Source organism: Hemitrygon akajei, chromosome 15 (assembly GCF_048418815.1).
Source record: "Hemitrygon akajei chromosome 15, sHemAka1.3, whole genome shotgun sequence".
NCBI lineage: Eukaryota > Metazoa > Chordata > Chondrichthyes > Myliobatiformes > Dasyatidae > Hemitrygon > Hemitrygon akajei.
Window position 1 is genome coordinate 61,564,686 of NC_133138.1, and position 18,685 is coordinate 61,583,370.

General features: G+C 41.2%; 1 long non-coding RNA gene across 1 annotated transcript in view; it reads left to right on the forward strand.

Moving 5' to 3' along the window:
- The first annotated feature begins 16,613 nt into the window (after positions 1 to 16,613).
- Positions 16,614 to 18,685, forward strand: part of LOC140739398 (uncharacterized) — a 29,402-nt gene continuing 27,330 nt past the window's right edge. Inside the window, exon 1 of the long non-coding RNA XR_012101620.1 lies at positions 16,614 to 16,747. This is a non-coding gene — a long non-coding RNA (uncharacterized lncRNA). The remainder of the gene's footprint in view (positions 16,748 to 18,685) is intronic.

Genomic DNA, 18,685 nt, shown 5'->3' on the forward strand with positions numbered 1-18,685 from the left:
TCTCATGCCATTGAAACACTGTTTTCATGGAGAAATTAGAAACAATTATAACATTTTTGCTGAGACCAAAGCATCTTACTTGTTCTGTGGATTTGTACAAAAGGTACTTATATTAAAGTCTAAAAAATACATTTTATCAAGAAGTTTTTTTTTGGAAAATCGTTCTTTACCTCTTAAACAATTAAATGAAACACGGGCAGAATTCCTAAAATGTTATCATCAGGAGACATAATGAAATACTCATTATGTTGTGTGTTTTTATAGATGGCAGCTAATGAATAATATGACCTGATGACGATGTGTAACTCTCTTGATCTTGGCAATGAGACCTTTGATGTCCAGTTAAGGGAAGAGATGGGTTCCAGTTCATATCTCATCCAAAAGCCACATGCTTTGTCTATGCACCTCACTCCATCTGAATGGTATCAGAGTCTCAAACCAGACTGTACTCAAATTTCTGGAATGAGACTTGATCCCACAGCTTTGTAATAATTCAGAAATACTGGTCCTAAGTCACAGCGGGCTCCATGGAAACGGCTTAGGAGCAGTCTCACTGACAGTACAGAGGCCGCTGAGTCATATGTACCAGGTGGATTTTCTGCTATTCCTGGCCGTGCTATTAGTTGTTTCAACTTGCCATCCTGGGAATTGTACTTTTCCAGCAAATGTGAACATGCACAGATATGTCTGGTAAACTGAGTATCAAGATGGTTTATGATGCATTTGGCATATGTACGCATTGATGTCTCTGAGTCAGCCTTCATTCACCATCACAACTTAAACACAGTTAAGCTTCTTGAGAAAAAAAAAACATGCTGGCTGTTGTTAATTCAAATACCAGCAAGGAAAGTAAGGAGTGAAGACCTTTGCAAGGAGGGTACAAGATGCTACATATTAATAAGAAAACCCTGCTGATCAATGAGAAGCAGTGTTTGGAGATGAGATACATGTTTCATAAATGAATCCAATTGGTAAAACTGTACTCATTCCACCACTCTGCTTATAATCAACTTCCTTTAGTCTTAGTTTGCTAAGTCCTTTATATCACCAGCAAATCATGGAATCATTCCTTTGCAATCATCCATTTTATTTCACAGAACTTAAACCAAACTCTGTAGGACTGGGACATCTTGGAATATGCCTTGTTGCATTTTTCATGATAGGTTTTGAAATATGTTGTCCACAACATTGTTGAAAGTGCAAGCTGATGACATGTACCAAAGTACAGTGAGCAGCTTGTCTTTTATACTGTTCATACAGATCATCATCAATACACAGTGCATGAGCTAGAATAATGTTAAACAATAACAATGCAGAATAAAGTGTAATAGCAACCAAAACTCTAGTCACTTTTAAGGACTTTTCATCTAATATTCTTGATACTTATTGCTAATTGATTACTATTTTCTTTTTCTATTTGCACAGTTTGTTGTCTTTTGCACACTGGTTGTCTGTCTATCCTGTAGCATGCAATCTTTCACTGATTCCATTGCGTTTCTTGTAGTTACTGTGAATACCTACAGGAAAATGAGTCTCAGGGTTGGATATGGTGATGCATATGGACTTTGATAGGAAATTTACTTTGAACTTTGAAAACGGTACAGTGCATGTAAATGATAAAGTGCAGGATCATAATGGAGTAGATTGTGAGGCCAAGAGTGCCCACAACACTGCAGTTTGTTACAGTCACATGCGAAGCAGTTGCCTTTCCAAGCCATTATGCATCCAGACAGAATGCTTTCTATGGTACATGGATAAAAATTGGTAAGATGTCAACAGGGACATGCTGAATTTCATTAGCCTCCTGAGGAAGCAGAGGCATTTGTGAGCTTGGTTAGCCTTGACATCAAAGTGATTGGACCAGGACAGACTATTGATGATGTCCGTACCTAGCAGTTCAAGGCTTTCAACCCTCTTAACTTCAACAGCATTGACGTAAGCAGCAGCATGTGCACTGCCCCCCAGACTGAAGTCAATAATCAGCTCTATTGTTTTGCTGACGTTGAGAGAAAAGTTGTTGTCACCACACCATGTCACTGAGCTCTTGCTGAACTCAAGTTCATCATTATTTGAAAAATGGACCACTACAGTGTATCATCTGTGAACTTGTAGATAGAGATAAAGCAGAATCTGGCCACACAGTCATGAGTAGATACAGACTAGAGTAGAGGGCTGAAGACACAACTTGTAGAGCAGCAGTGCTTAAGAATAATGGTGCTGTTGTCTACTCGTGGTCTGTTCGTCAGGAAGTCAATGCTCCGGTTACTAATTATAAGATGTAATATTATGTGTCAAGTTTAATGATTAATTAATTACAGCAACTTTAAAGGGGTTAACCACAAACTGTTGACACAGGGCTCACAGCAGAGTTGTGCAAAATTGGCTGGGAGCTTGAGGTGATTTGCAATCACAGTATATCTTTCTCACCTCAAGTTGCAGGCTGATTAGTGCATTAATTATAGCTTGTGTTACTCAAGTGCAATTACTATTTTTTCAGTAAAATCTGGCTCAATAAGATTTCCATAACTGGGATAAAGCTAGCTGAACTTTTTTTTGTTTATTATCTATTTCAACCTAGGAGATTGCATTAAGATTTATGTTAGCAATTTTATGTTCTTTTACTACGTATTTTTGATGGTCAATTAAATCATTGAACATCAGAAGAACCACCAGCAGTTACAATCAATGTTGTGGTATAAATTGTCAGCAAATACTAGAAAAGACAAATAAAGTAACTTTTATCTCTTGCACCCATCCCCCCAGTGGTAATTACTTTTTACCAGACTCTGGTTAGATTTTTAAAATAAATTTCAATACATTTCATGACTTTGCCCTGTTCTTTGGGAATACAATAATTATTACATAGTCTTTATGATTTTTTTTATTGTGATTTCCTTTGTAGCAAAGGAGCTCATATTGCAGTCATGGGGAAATACTGTGGACTGGTAAGAGAGATTGAAGGCCTACATTGGAAAGAGGCCAGTGCAAGAGGTTGAGGGGTAGCAGTTGTAGTGATGTGTTTTAGGGGTGGGGATTGTGATTGGATACTGAATATCACTGGGGTGCTGAGGTTAAAATGTGGCAACAAACACAAAGTGCTGGAGGAAACTCAGCAGGCCAGACTGTGTCTATGGAAAAGAGTACAGTTGGCAACTTGGACCAAAATCTGCCAAAGGGTTTCTGTCCGAAACGTCGACTGCACTCTTTTCGTAGATGCTGCCTAACCTGCTGAGTTCCTTCAGCCTTTTGTGGTCTTGCTTGGATTTCCAGCAACTGCATCTTTTCTCTTGTTTGTGATGGGTTAAAATGTGTCAATGGATTAGCAGAAGGAAGGCCTTTGCACTAAATGTGGAAGGCCTAACCCTAATGCATGGCAGTGTCAGGTTTGTGTATCAAATCTACGTTGTCCTGGAGTTCACTGTTGACTTAGTGCACCTGGAAGCTTACAAGTTAACTTGAAACTGACTAAGCTTCAACACAAGAGTACAAGCACAGTAAAATTCTGTTAATCTGGCATGTTCAGGACTTTGATGGTGCTGAATTTTCCAGATGATTACATGTTATTTTCAATATCCAGACATGTTTAATTAATTTACCATTGCACCAAGTAACTTTAATAGGGTTTGGTGTGTTTCAGGGGAGCCTGGGAGCTAGGATCCTGGTGATCTTGAAGGAATTGTGGGAACTGAGGCTGCTGTGAGCTTTAAGTGAGTATGGGAATTAGTGCCTACATTAATTACTTCCAGTTAATGGAAGTGTGGAATCAGCACTGAATAAGCCAGATGTGAAACAACCAGAATTTCCAAACAATCAGATAATGGATTATGTGAGCTTTCTGTATCTGTGTATAAATAAAGTCACAAAATATTTCTTTAGTATTTGTTATCTTATTTATATAAAGTCACCATATTTTTTATTCATTCCTTGTAGAACCAGTAAGTTTCTGCTTCTTAGGAGGGATGATTGTAGAATATCACCACCTTATTTTTATATTTTGCAACTCCAAAACATTAAACTGATTCAAAGGAAGACATGGGAGTCTGAAATGTGAGTCTAACTTCATGTTTACTTTAAGCAAGGGGCACATGAGGTAGCATCATGATGTATCCAATTCATCAAATGTATACAAATGTTTACAATATTACTCAAATACATCTGAAATACTAAATACACATTTACCTCATAAATCTTGGCAAAAATCTTAAAATAAAAGAGGACAAAGCTAGAACTTGGATGAATAAAGTATCTATCTATCTATCTATCTATCTATCTAACATATCAGTTTCAAAGCCGAAGTGTCTCATTGATTGATTCTAAAAGGACACCTTACCTTTTTCTAGTGCATGAAACTATTTTAAGATGTGTTTAACTTCAAACTGGTAAAAGTAGTTCTAAAGTCACTCAGCTCCAAGATAAAACAGAAAAGGTAAATGAATCAAATTCGGAGATTCATGTACTTGTACTTTACTTGGTGGAAGGTTGTAACTGCAAGGTGGCCTTGCCTTGCTCGTGTTGAAACGCAACATGTACCACACAGTTCATTCCATTATTTGATACACAGGTCAAATAAAGAAAAAGATGCTCAATTATATTTGAGCTTTTACTGAAGACTGCAAACAAATATTAAGCATGTTGAACATTGTGTATCAAATTGCCATCAAAACTGACACTGTTGTAGAGACTCTCAGCAGATCAGGCAGCATCATGGAGAGAGAAACAGCATCAATGTTACAGCTTGATGATCTTTCATTGGAATTACAGGTATCCTTAAACAGAACTTGAAAGCTTACATGTTTAGTTGGAAAATTACTAAACTTTAACATGAAGAGTTAAATACTTACATTTTTAGTAAGATTGTCACATTTATCTGGCACACAAATAAAGTCTTCTTCATTATCTTCTTGTGAACCAGCAGGATTCTACTTCTTAGGAGAATCATGCAACATTCCCACATAACATTGCAGATTCTGGCAAAGATATCATATAAAAGCTGAAAAAGCTTGAAATACTCAGCAAGTCACTAAGCAAACAACCGGCCACACGAGTAGTAACAGATGATTGGAGGCTAAGTTTAAATTTATACTGAATAACTGTGCACAACGACACCATAAGTACAGGAGCAGAGTGAAACCATTCAGCCCATTGAGTCTGCTTCACCATTTAATCATGGCTGATTTATTTTCCCTCTCAACCCCATTCTCCTGCCTTTCTCCTGTAACCTTTGATGCCCAAGGCCTACAAATTGCTTCATTTACATACACAACTCCATGTACGTTTCTATATGGTCCATATGTGAATAACTCCACCCCACATTTGTGGATGAAACTGGTGGAAGGTCCTCTAGCTACCACACCACGATCCAAAGTAGACTTAAGTGCTACATATGTACTGACTGGCAGTTAGCAGGCCATTTTTTGAGGACCACTTGTGGAAAGCAGAAATAGTGATTTGTATCAGGGTTCACAATGTATAATTTCTGTATAGTGTATTAATTACATTTTTATCATGGACTTGCATGTCTTCCGTCCTGTAAGTACAGGATGTCAGTCTTTGATGATTTACACCACTGCTCAAAGCAATAGAGATTTTTACCAGTAACACAAAGCAAAAGGATGTTGATGCAGAAAATTTGGGAATAAATCAGAAAATGCAGGCAATTCACAACTAGTCAGGCAGCTGTGGTGGAGGTTTATAGAATATAGAACATAGGACAGGACAGTACATTCCCTTTAGCACATGATGTTGTGCTGACCTTATAACCTACCCTAAGATCAATCTAAATCTGCCCTCCTATATAGCCCTCCATTTTTCTGCCATCCACATGTCTATGTAAGAGTTTCTTTGTTGAGCATCAATGAGTTGTTGTCAATTTGACGGCAACCCTATGGATAGTGCAGTTGTCCATAGGGTCTTTGTGGCAAGCTATGGAAGTAGATTGACAGACCTTTCTTCCACTTAGATACTGCTGCTGCCCAGGTTGGGACCCAGCCCAATTCGAACTCAAGACCTTGAAGTCCAGTGCTGATGCCACTACACATCCGGCTAACCCACTTAATAGTTTCTTAAATGTCCCTGATGAATTTGCCTCTACCACCACTTCTGGCACTACCTTCCATTTTCTATGTAATATAAACATACCAATAACATCCTTCTTATACTTTTCCTCTAGTCACCTTAAAATTATACCCGGTATTAGCCCTTGGAAAAGAAGGTATCTGGCTACCCACTCTATCTATACCTCTTATCATCTTGTATATCTCTATCAAGTCTCTTCTCATCTTCCTTCAGTCTAGAGGGGAAAACTCTAGCTCTATCCTCACAAGACATGCTCTCCAATTAAGGCAATATCCTGGTAATCTTCTTTGTGCCCCCTGTAAAACTTCCACATCTTTCCTATAATGAGACAACCAAAGCTGAACACAATGCTCCAAGTGCAGTATAACCAGGGTTTTATAGAGCAACGTTACATTGGGGCTGTTGAAGTCAACCCCTGACTAATGAAGGCTAGCGCACCACATGTCTCTTAACAAACTTGCATGGCAACTTTGAGGGCACTATGGATGTGAAACCCAAAATCCCTCTGTTCCTCCACATTGCAAAGAATCCTGCTATTAACCTTGTATTCTGCCTTCAAATTGAAACTTCCAAAGTGAATCACTTCACACTTTTCCTGATTGAACTCCATTTGCCACTTCTTGGCCCCATTCTGTACCTGTCAATGTCCCGTTGCAACCTATGACAACCATCTACACTATCCACAACTTCACCAACCTCCATAAAACATAGAACATAGAATAGTACAGCACATTACAGGCCCTTCAGCCCACAATGTTGTGCCGACCATTAAACCCTGCCTCCCATATATCCCCCCGTCTTAAATTCCTCCATATACCTGTCTATTAGTCTCTTAAACTTCACCAGTGTATCTGCCTCCACCACAGACTCATGCAGTGCATTCCATGCATCAACCACTCTCTGAGTGAAAAACCTTCCTCTAATATCCCCCTTGAACTTCCCACCCCTTACCTTAAAGCCATGTCCTCTTGTACTGAGCAGTGGTGCCCTGGGGAAGAGGCGCTGGCTGTCCACTCTATCCATTCCTCTTAATATCTTGTATACCTCTATCATTTAGTAAGCTCCCACCCCTTAGCGAAAGGCAAGAGTTTCGAGTTGGCATCTGCCATTACATCCCTGGCGAGAAAGGCAGAGGGACCCCGCCAGGGGATAAGAATTTTCTCTGGGATAACACCCACCCCCGAAGGTGAAGAGGATTATGAGACGTGGATAGAGCAAGTGACACAGTTGTTAAGTGAGTGGCAGTGCTCGGATGAGGAAAAGCGACCGCGATTGGTTGAAAGTTTTCTGGGAGTGGCGGCCTGGGTAGTGCGCGGTTTGAAGGATAACCAGCCCGCTGCCACTCTGAATGACTACCTCAAGGCCTTGGAAAGTGCTTTTGGGTTGACCGGGAGCTCCTCGGGGAGCTTCAAAACATGTGTCAGGAGCAGGGTGAGAAGCTCTCCGCGTACCTTTACCGGCTAGAGAGACAGCTTAGTGGGCTGCGGCTCCAGGGAATCGTTCTGGCTGAGCAGGTGGATCAGGTAACTAGGGGTGCCCAGGCTGAGCACAAGATTGCTTGGAGTCTCCAGCAGTCTTATAAAATGCGCCCTCCTCTTACGTTCGTTCAGTTGATCAGGGACATGAGGGGGGATGAGGACACGATGAGGCCACGGGAGGACTCTGTCAGGAGGGTGAAATCCTCAGTTGCAGCCCCTGGTGGGGAAGTGATCTGAGCTGGCTCCAGCTCCACCTGGAAATTGATAAACCATGTCACAATTTTTGACGTGTCTCGGCCCGAAACGTCGACAACGATTCTCCCTATAGATGCTGCCTGGCCTGTTGCGTTCCACCAGCATTTTGTGCATGTCACAATTTTTGAAATCTTTCCACTGCCCTGGGAGAAAGACAGTGACCATTCATCTTATCTCTGCTCCTCAAGACAGTAGACAATAGACAATAGGTGCAGGAGTAGGCCATTCAGCCCTTCTAGCCAGCACCGCCATTCACTGTGATCATGGCTGATCATACACAATCAGTACCCCGTTCCTGCCCTCTCCCCATATCCCTTGACCCTGCTATCTATAAGAGCTCTATCTAACTCTCTCTTGAATGCATCCAGAGACTTGGCCTCCACTGCCTTCTGGGGCAGAGCATTCCACATATCCACCACTCTCTGGGTGAAAAAGTTTCTCTCTGTTCTAAATGGCCTACCCCTTATTCTTAAACTGTGACCTCTAGTTCTGGACTCACCCATCAGCGGGAACATGCTTCCTGCCTCCAGCGTGTCCAATCCGTTAATAATCTTATATGTTTCAATCAGATCCCCTCTCATCCTTCTAAATTCCAGTGTGTACAAGCCCAGTCGCTCCAATCTTTCAACATATGAGTCTATAGAAACACTTTGTGGTTCAGTGCTCATTGTGGGCTGAACTGAATGTGAACCATCTTGCCTGGAGCTTTGCAACTGAAAGCAGCACGTGGTTTGGTAATCCATTGTGAGTGACTGACTCAACTGTATTTCTATCTTATATTGACTATCCTGTTGTACATGCTATTTATTATAAATTACTATAAATTGCACATTTAGACAGAGACATAATGTAAAAACTTTTACTCATGTATATGAAGGACGTAAGTAATAAAATCGATTCAATTCATAGGAATGGGCACCATGCTGTATTGGATATTGCTGAGGAGAAAGGATCAGAGTGGTTGGGCTTCCACTCCCTGCCCCCATCCCTTTTCCTTCAAATAAAGTGAGGCCTCAGCTGGGAAATGTTGAGGAATCTGGTTCATCTTTGCATGGGAGCTGAATCCACCATTACTTCCTGCAGCACTAGTGTAGGTAATCTCTGACCCTTTAAGGAGTGCTAGAGTAGCCTGCTTCAGAAATGCTTCCCTGAATGAGGCTTGGGCTCTGATGCACCATCAATAACTCTCGGAGACGGGAGGCGAACGATAGGCTTTTATTAGCAGCAAAATGGAGCACGGCATCTCGGAGACTGAGGGGGGAGCAGTGCCTCCAATCGGCTTTATCCAGGGGTCTGTGGGAGGAGCCACAGGAGCAGTCAGCAGAGGGGCGTGTCCAGACAGGTATACATAGTTTACCACAGGCTCAGAGCCGTTTTCCAGTCACATTTTGAAAGTCAGATATTGTAACAATATTAAATGCGTGCCGCACACCAATGGCTTCAGAGTTTCATGCCCTGCATCTGTGAAAATGTACCATTTTAGGGCTCATTGTGTATCAGGACACTTCAATTACATTTTGAAATTGATCTTAGTTCAATTATCTGGCACTTAATTGAACTTCTAGGCTAGTAACTTTAGTAAAAACCAAAATAAATTATATCTCGAAACAAGGTTTAAGCCTGATTACCGTGTTATAACTGCATAGAAGCAGGGAAAGGAATGAAACTGAACATTGAAACAAAGTTATTAATGTTATGTTTTGTAGCTCTATCAAAAGAAAAACACAGGAGCCCAGAACAGCTCTCGTATGCTTAGCTTTACTTTATTGAGGCATGCACATATGACATGGTGGCATAACGTCAGTCATGTACTTTTTCATATAACCCATAATGAATTATGTAAACTGGGATTCAGCTGTCATTTTCACCTATTGCTCTGGACTGTTGTTTCTTGTGGTTGCATTTTGGTACAGAAATAGAATTATGCAGAATCCAGGGGCCAACTTTGAACTTCCCTTTTATAAAAGGCATTAGTAAACCAGTGTGTGTTTTCTTTTAAATGCAACAATGATATCTCCCTGGTTTAATTTCTAAAATAAATATAGGCTTTCCATGTCTGGCTTTTTAATACAGCAGATTAGAGGTAACAGGCCTTATGAATTGGCTACATCCTACAGGGGCTTTTGAGACCTTAATGTCTTATGGCCATAAAATATTCAAGTGGGAAATCAGACCTCTGACGTGTCTCACTGGGTCCGGAATATTTGGCTCTCCTGATCAGACTGTCGCTGCCAGATCTGCCCAGAGTCACTGTTGGATTCCTTCCCTCTTCCATCCCAAGGCTGGATTTCCATTCCTGGCCATCAAGAATCAACCTTACCCCTCTGACTCTTCACTCCCCCACCACTGTCTGCTTCCTGATGTCAAAAGATGGTCGTGTAGGACAAATTGGGAGACGGGCAGAAAGAGAAGTGAGAAGAAAAGAAGGAGTGAGAGTGATTTGGGACACTCAGCAGATAGAAGTGTTATGGAGAAAACAAAGGGCAGCACAGAAGGAATCAGAATCACCGGTTTATTATCACCGGCATGTGACGTGAAATTTATTAACTTAGCAGCAGCAGTTCAATGCAATACATAATCTAGCAGAGAGAAAAATAATACTAAATAAAATAAGACATACTGAGTTAAGTATTGTATGTAATTAGTTTTGCTACAACAAGTGTATGGGACATTGGAAAAAAAGTTGAATTTCCCCATGGGGATGAATAAAGTATCTATCTATCTATCTAATAAAAAACTATAAATTACGGTAAGAAATATATTTAAAAAATTAAATCAGTAGTGCAAAGAGAGAGCAACAAAAGGGAGCTGGTATATATGGGTTTATTTCCATTTAGAAATGCCCTCCTTGATGGTAGCGATGAGAAGAGGGTATGCACTGGGTGCAGGGGACTCTTAGTAATGGATGACATCTTTCGGAGGCATTGCCTTTTGAAGATATTCTTGAAGTGGGAGAGGATAGTGCCCATGATGGAGCTGGTTGAGTTTGTTACTTTTTGGAGCTTTTTCCAATCCTGTGCAGTGGCCCCTCCATATCAGATGGTGATGCAACCCGTTAGAATGCTCTCTATGGTACACCTGTAGAAAATTTGTGAGAGTCTATGGTGACATACCCAATCTCCTCAAACTCCCAATAAAATATAGCTGCTGTTGTGTCTTCTTTGTAATTGCATCTTTATGTTGGTCCTCAGAGATGCTGACATCCAGGAACTTGAAACTACTCACTCTTTCCGCTTCTGATCCGTTGATGAAGACTGGTGTGTTTTCACTCAATTTCCCCTTCCTGAAGTCCACAATCAACCCCTTGTTCTTACTGATGATGAGTGCAAGTTTGTTGGTGTGACACCACTCAACTTATCCTGTATACCCCCTTGTCATCATCTGAAATTCTGCCCACAATAGTTGTGTCATCAGCAAATTCATAGATGGTGTTTGAGCTGTGCCTACCACATGGTTGTGGATGTAGGGAGAGTACAACAGTGAGCTAAGCGTGCATTCTTAAGGAGTGTCAGTGTTGATTGTCAGTGAGCAGGAGTTGTTACTTCTGACCCACACTGACTGTGGTCTCCCAATAAGGAAGTCAAGGATCCAGTTGCAGAGGAAGATACAGAGGCCAAATTTTATTAGTACTGAGAGTATGATGCTGAGCTGTAATCAATAAACAGCAGCCTGACGCAGGTATTGCTATTGTCCAGGTGATCCAAAGTCAAGTGTAGAGCCAGTGAGCTTACCTCCGCTGTAGACCTATTGTGGCGATAGCCAAACTGTAAAGGGTCCAGGTCCTTGCTTAGGCAGGAATTGATTCTGCCATGACCAATCTCTCAAAGCATTTCATCACAGTAGACGTGAGAGCTACTGGGTGATATTCATTGAGGCAGCTCACCCTGCTCTTCTCGAGCAATGGTATAATTATCACTCCTTTGAAGCCACTGGGAACCTCTGACAGCAACAGGGAGAGATTGAAGATGTCCTTGAATACTCCCACTAGGTGATTGGCACAGATTTTCAGTGCTCTACCAGGTACACCATCAGGACCTGATGTCTTGCAAGGGTCATGCTTTTGAAAGATGTTCTGATGTTGGCCTCTGAGACAGAGATCACAGGGCCACCAGTTGCTGCAGGGATCTGCATAGGTGTAGTTGTATAGTCCTTTTCAAAATGTGCATAAAAGGCAATGAGCTCATCCGGGAGTGAAACATTACAGCCATGCATGATGTTACGTTTCACTTGTGGGTAGTAATGGTCTGCAAACTCTGCCATTGTTGACATGCTTCCAATACCATCTCTACCTTCAATGGGAATTGTTCTTTCACTCTCAAAATAGCCTTTAGTAGATCATACCTAGATTTGCAGAGTTCTGAAACACTGGTCTTCAGCCATGAATGTCACAGACCTAGCCCTCAGCAGACTATGTATCTCCTAATTCATTTACGGCTTTTAATTTGGGTATGTCTGGTACATTCTCGAAGGCACACATTCATCCACGTAAGACTTGATGAAATCAGTGACAACTGTGACATATTCATTCAGATTCAAAGATGAATCACTGCATATTGTCCAGTCAACCAACTCAAAGCAGTCCTGTAAACACTGCTGTGGCTCCCTTGACCATACCTTCTTCGTCCTCACCACTGGTTCTGCAGCCTTTAGGCTCTGCCTATGTGCCAGGAGTAGAATTACATCCAGGCAAATGGACTTTCAGAAGTGTGGGCTTGGGATGGTATTGTAAGTATTCTTGATGTTGATGTATCAGTGGTCAAGTATATTAACTCGTTTGTTTCCACAGGTGATATGCTGATGGTTGTTGTTTGGAGACTTCTTCAAACTGGCCTGGTTGAAATCCTCCACAATGAAAGGGAAGGCATCAGGGTACACTGATTCATGACTGATGATCACAGTGCTCAGCTCCCCTAGAGCCTGTCTGATGTTGGTCAGAGGTGAAATGTACAATGCTACCAAGGTGATGGCAGAAAATCTCCTTGGCAGATAAAATGGATGACACCATGACCGAGCTCCAATATCTGTGCACCATGATGAGTTAATCATGAAGCATACTCTATTTCCTCTACCTTTAAAAGACCCAGTTTTCCTGGCTTTGCAGTGAATGGTGAAGCCTTTGGCCTGCAGCACTATGTCTGAAATAATGAGGGTGAGCCATGTTTCCATGAAGCAAAGTACACAGCAGTCCCTGATGTCCATCTGATACTGCAATCTCTCTCTGAGGCCTTAGTTTTATTTTTTGGAGACTGTACGTTCACCAGCTGGATGGTCGAAAGTGGGTGTTTAAGATCTTGGCACTTCAATCGTATCTGTAGATCAGCAACCCTTCTGCATTTGTTTTTCTTAAAGGGGAACTGTGCTCAGGGCCCAAGACCGCAGTCCTCAGTATTGTGCATTAATACTTCAGTAATATTTGAGTAATCTTTTATACTTATTGTTTGATTAAGCATTTTTTATTTGTTTAAATAATTCATTATGTGTTATATGCAAAAATATGTAAATTACATACGTTATCACATTTCCACATGATACGTGCGCATATTGCTTAAAGTAAACAGGAAATTGGGCTCACCTTTTGGACTCCCCTGTCTTCCTTTTCATCAGTCAAAAGAACTGAAGTTACAAAACAAAACAGTGGTGATGAGGTATTTTAAAACAACCACAAAATGACCACCGACCTGTTGAAGCACAGTGAAATGTTCAAACACAAAAAAACACAATGAAGAACGGTGAGCAAAAAATGCAGCCAGCACAAGGCCGAAACAGTTGAGTTAAAAAAGGCAGTAAACAGAAGAATTTAGCATTCATAAACAGTGACTACATGGTGATAATAATCATAAAAAAGAGCGGAAATGGCTAGCTACATTGAAAAGGTAGACATGTTTGTTTACAAAACAGATAACTGGATTTGATATTCAGAGCAAATTGAACAGTATTTTGAAGCAAATGAAATAGCATCTGCATGCTGCCAATAAGGAATCTGATAATGATGAGAGTAGCTTTAAGATTTACATTCTGAAAACTAACCAGAGTCAAGCAACATGACTTACACCGGAAGTGAAAGCAAATTAATTAAAACGGAATTGGACAAAAGTTCAGCTGTTCCCATAATTCTACAAAATGATGTTGAACAGCATCTCAAAGTTACTAAACTGAAGCCTGCAGATATCCATCTAAGAATTTTTACTAGAGAAAAGGTAGTGCTTGTGGGAATGACAATCATGACAGTGAAATACTTTCAGCATTATGTGGGAAACACAGGAGAAGCAGCACGATGGCAACATGATTGGCCGAGACAATTATAATTTGATTGGAGATAAATCCAGCTTTTGCATGCCACATCCTCTGTGATGGCGTTATCTGAATGTGAATCAAGAAAGGTACTGGATAAGGTGACAGCAATAATCAAGGATGGCATTGGAAAACTGAAACATATCAAGGGCAAACAGGAGTTGGTGTCAATCTCTGTGCCTCTGGTTGGAAAGCACATTGAACCAAGGTCCCTGCTGCTCAGAGGAATTGTGAAAGTGACAAAAGCAGTGATCTGACTACAACAGTTTCTGTAGGCAACATTTTTGAGAAAGCTTCTGGTATGTTAATCAGACAGTTCTTGTGAAATGTGGCTTGGTTTAAGCTGGAAGAGAAATCAAGGAGCTTGAGAAAGTTGCAGGCATTTGGCTTTTATGAGGATAAAGACCCAGAATCTACCCTGTATGCATTAAGGTTAATGCATGAACTTCAAATGGGAGACAAAAAGCTGCTTGTAAAAGTAATGCAAAGACCAAAGCCCAGCTGGATGAATGGAAGGCCAAGATAAAGGAGTCAATGGAGATATGAAAACAGAGGAGTCATCAGATGATGTTATGGATGAGGAAACTTTGAGGAGAAATCCTCCACAGCAAATAAATGGCCTAAATGGGACAATTTAAAATTTACTACGCGGTGGATATCTGTATATAGTAGTCACATTATTATAATATACTGTGTATATAGTTGAGATGCATTCTCTGTTGAGTTGTCACTAACAGCTAAGCAGGGAGGAGTGTTATGTATTTAATATTTCAGCAATATTTCATTGATCTTGTATATAGTTTGATTAAGCATTCTTGCTCATTTAAATAATTCATCACGGGTTATATATAAAAATAGCATATGTCATCATGCTACCATGTGATATGTACACACCTCACTTAAAGTAATCACAGAGTTAGACCCACATTTCTGACTCCCATGTCTTCCTTTGAATTAGCTTAATGTTTTGAAGTTGGAAAACAAAGCATGAGTTCGCTGATTTTGAGGATTGATAGATTTTTAAACACATTAGGATGATGAAGTATCCATGCTGTGATTGTAGATTTCAGCTGTTGTAGGACTAAGCAGGAATATTTGACGATTCACATTGGAGCTGCATGCAAGGAGTTGGCACTCATCAGCACCATCTTAGGGAGAGAGGGAGAGAGAGAAGAGGGAAGGAAATAGAGAAAACAGAGGAAGAAAACTCGAGGAAATACAGATGGAAGAAATGAGTGGAGAGAGAAGGTGTTTGAGAATGAAAGGTAGCATAATTTGATGGTCTGAACTGATTGCACAACCTATAGACTCACTTTCAAGGACTCTATAACTCATGTTCTCAGTATTATTTAACCGTCTACCTATCTATTTATTCTTTTTCCTATTATTTGTTCTGTATTTGCAGTTTGTCTTCTTTTGCACATGGGCTGTTGTCAGTATTTGTGTATAATTTTTCATAGATTGTATTGCATTTCTTTGTTCTACTGTGAAACCCTGCAAGAAAATGAATCTCAGGGCAATATGTGTGATATATATGTAATTAGATAATAAATTTACTTTGAAATTTGAACTTTGACCCTGCTCACTCTCTCAGAACCGGTGCTGCTCTCTGCATTACTCTCTCTCTGTCTCTCATTTTACTCCTTCACACTTACTCTCTTTGTCGCTTCCCCAATTTTTCTGTCTTTAACACCATCTCTATTTTCTTTATCCTTTGCCATACTTACAGTCCTTGGAGGTTATTGTTGTGTTTTGCAACTCCAAAACATAAAGCAAATGGAAAGAAAGCATGGAACCAGGAGTTCCGTGTGCTTAGTTTTCTCATCTTTATTTTCAGTAAGGCGTACACGGTGGAGTATTAACATGTGCCATTCATGTACTTTTACATATAATCTGTAATGAATCATAAAAACAAAGATTGCTTAATCAAACAATATTTTAACAATATTAATCAAATACCATTGAAATACTAAATATTCAACACTTCCCCCTGCTTAGCTAAAACTCCAACTCAATATGAAATTAATCTCAAAATATTATACATATATACACATACACATACACACATATACTATATAATACAACTACAATATAGACATCTGCAGCTTAGTAACTGCTAAATTGTCCCAACCAGGGCTAAAGATTTAACCGCTGTGGATGATTTCTTACTCTTCTGGAGAATGTCTTTCCTGTCAGGGTGGGGAGGGGAGGGAGGTCACTCTGCCTGGCAGGTGAGACTTGTGGCTGTGAAACCATCTCAGGTTTGGGGGCCTCCTCTGTGACGGTTGTAGGGGTTGACTCTGGGACTGCAGCAAGTGCTTCTGACAGCTCCGGACACTTGTTTTTCTCTCTAACAATTGACTCTGCTCTCTTCAACTCATCAATGTGTCATCTCCAGATGTCATCAGGTGCAAACTTCACTGTGTAGGAAAGTGGTCCTGTTTTATCCTTAATCTTTCCAAGTACCCACTTTTGATCACCTCTGTAGTCCGCTGCCAGGACTGCCTGTCCAGGAGTTAAAAAATGAAATTCCTTGTTTGAGGAGCCTTCAATTAGTCTCAGCTGTTTATCCAGCATACTGCTTCTAAGACTGTGGCGGAGAAGATCTGAATGTGAACGTAAGGGATGACTCAGGAACAGTATTGCTGGTGAGTTTTTGGTGTGGTGTGTGCTGCATTGTGATATACAAGGCGGAGGTTAATGGATTTCTGATTCCGTTCCAGTGTAGTGGGTTCTGCTGACATTGCTCGTTCTTTAGACTCTGGATAAACCTTTCCACAAGCCATTTGTAGCTAGGTAGTATGATGCAGAAGTGATATACCTTTTTCCATTATTTTCAGGAATGACTAAAACTATTCCACAACAAATTGGGGTCCTATGTCACTGGCTAGGTGTTCTGGAACACCAGTCCTTTGTCATGGGCTAGGTGTCCTGGAACACCTGTCCTCTGTCACTGGCTAGGTGTTCTGGAACACCAGTCCTTTGTCATGGGCTAGGTGTCCTGGAACACCTGTCCTCTGTCACTGGCTAGGTGTCCTGGAACACCAGTCCTTTGTCACTGGCTAGGTGTTCTGGAACACCAGTCCTTTGCCATTGGCTAGGTGTTATGGAACACCAGTCCTTTGTCACTGACTAGGTGTTCTGGAACACCAGTCCTTTGCCATGGGCTAGGTGTTCTGGAACACCAGTCCTTTGTCACTGGCTAGGTGTTCTGGAACACCAGTCCTTTGCCATGGGCTAGGTGTTCTGGAACACCAGTCCTTTGTCACTGGCTAGGTGTTCTGGAACACCAGTCCTTTGCCATTGGCTAGGTGTTATGGAACACCAGTCCTTTGTCACTGACTAGGTGTTCTGGAACACCAGTCCTTTGCCATGGGCTAGGTGTTCTGGAACACCAGTCCTTTGTCACTGGCTAGGTGTTCTGGAACACCAGTCCTTTGCCATGGGCTAGGTGTTCTGGAACACCAGTCCTTTGTCACTGGCTAGGTGTTCTGGAACACCAGTCCTTTGTCACTGGCTAGGTGTTCTGGAACACCAGTTCTTTGTCACGGGTTAGGTGTTCTGGAACACCTGTCCTTGAGAAGAGGCTTCTTAACACATTAACAGTGTATGAGGGTGTAGTGGAGGCTATTGTGATCACTTCTGGCCTCTTTGTAACTGCATTCACAACCACCGAGAAATTTGTGCCAATGAATTGTCTGGCAAATCTACATGAATCCTTTGCCAGGGCATTGCAGGCCATTTCTGTGGATGGAGAGGCTCTGCTTTTGGCTTCTTCTGAACGTTTTGGCATCCTGAACAGTGGATGGCAAGTTGCTCCATCTGCTGATCTATCCCAGGCCACTAGACAAAGTTTCAAGCCACCACATTCATTTTGACCATGCTTAGATGACCAGCATGTAGCTCCTCCAACACTTTAGCTCTCTACTTGGATGCTAGAACAACTCTCAATCCCCATTGAAGGCTACCTCTCTTTGGGGAAAATTCATCCTGGTGCTGGTCAGAATGGGGGAACTGGAATTTTTGCAGCATGTTCCAGTCATTCTGAGTGGCCACATAGACCTGAGAGAGTGGGAAGGGTTCTATTCTGGTTTCCTTCTGGATCGTCTCTGCAGTAACAGGGAGACTTTCAATTTGATTTAGGGAGAATATGTCACGGGGAGTGTATATTTTGTAAATTTTTCAGGTATTTTCTTTTCCAAGGGTAAACGAGACAATCCATCAGCATTTCTATGATTAGTTGTCCTGAATTTGATCTTGTAATTGTGTCCTCCAAGGAACAAAGACCATCTCTGCATTCATGCTGCTGCTGTTGGTGGAACACACTTCTGTGAATTGAAAATGGACACCAGCGGTATCAGTATTGAGGGCACTGGTTGAAATGTTTTACACCACAAACCACACTCAAGGCCTCACTGTCAATGTGGGTGTAACTTTTCTCTGCAGCATTAAGGAAACATGATACAAAGGCTCTGGTCCTTCACTTCCATCACTCATAACATGTGACATGAGGCATGGCATCACAGGGAAGCTTCAGTGGACAATGCGGATCATAAGGTCTGCGGACAGAGTTTGACATCACCATT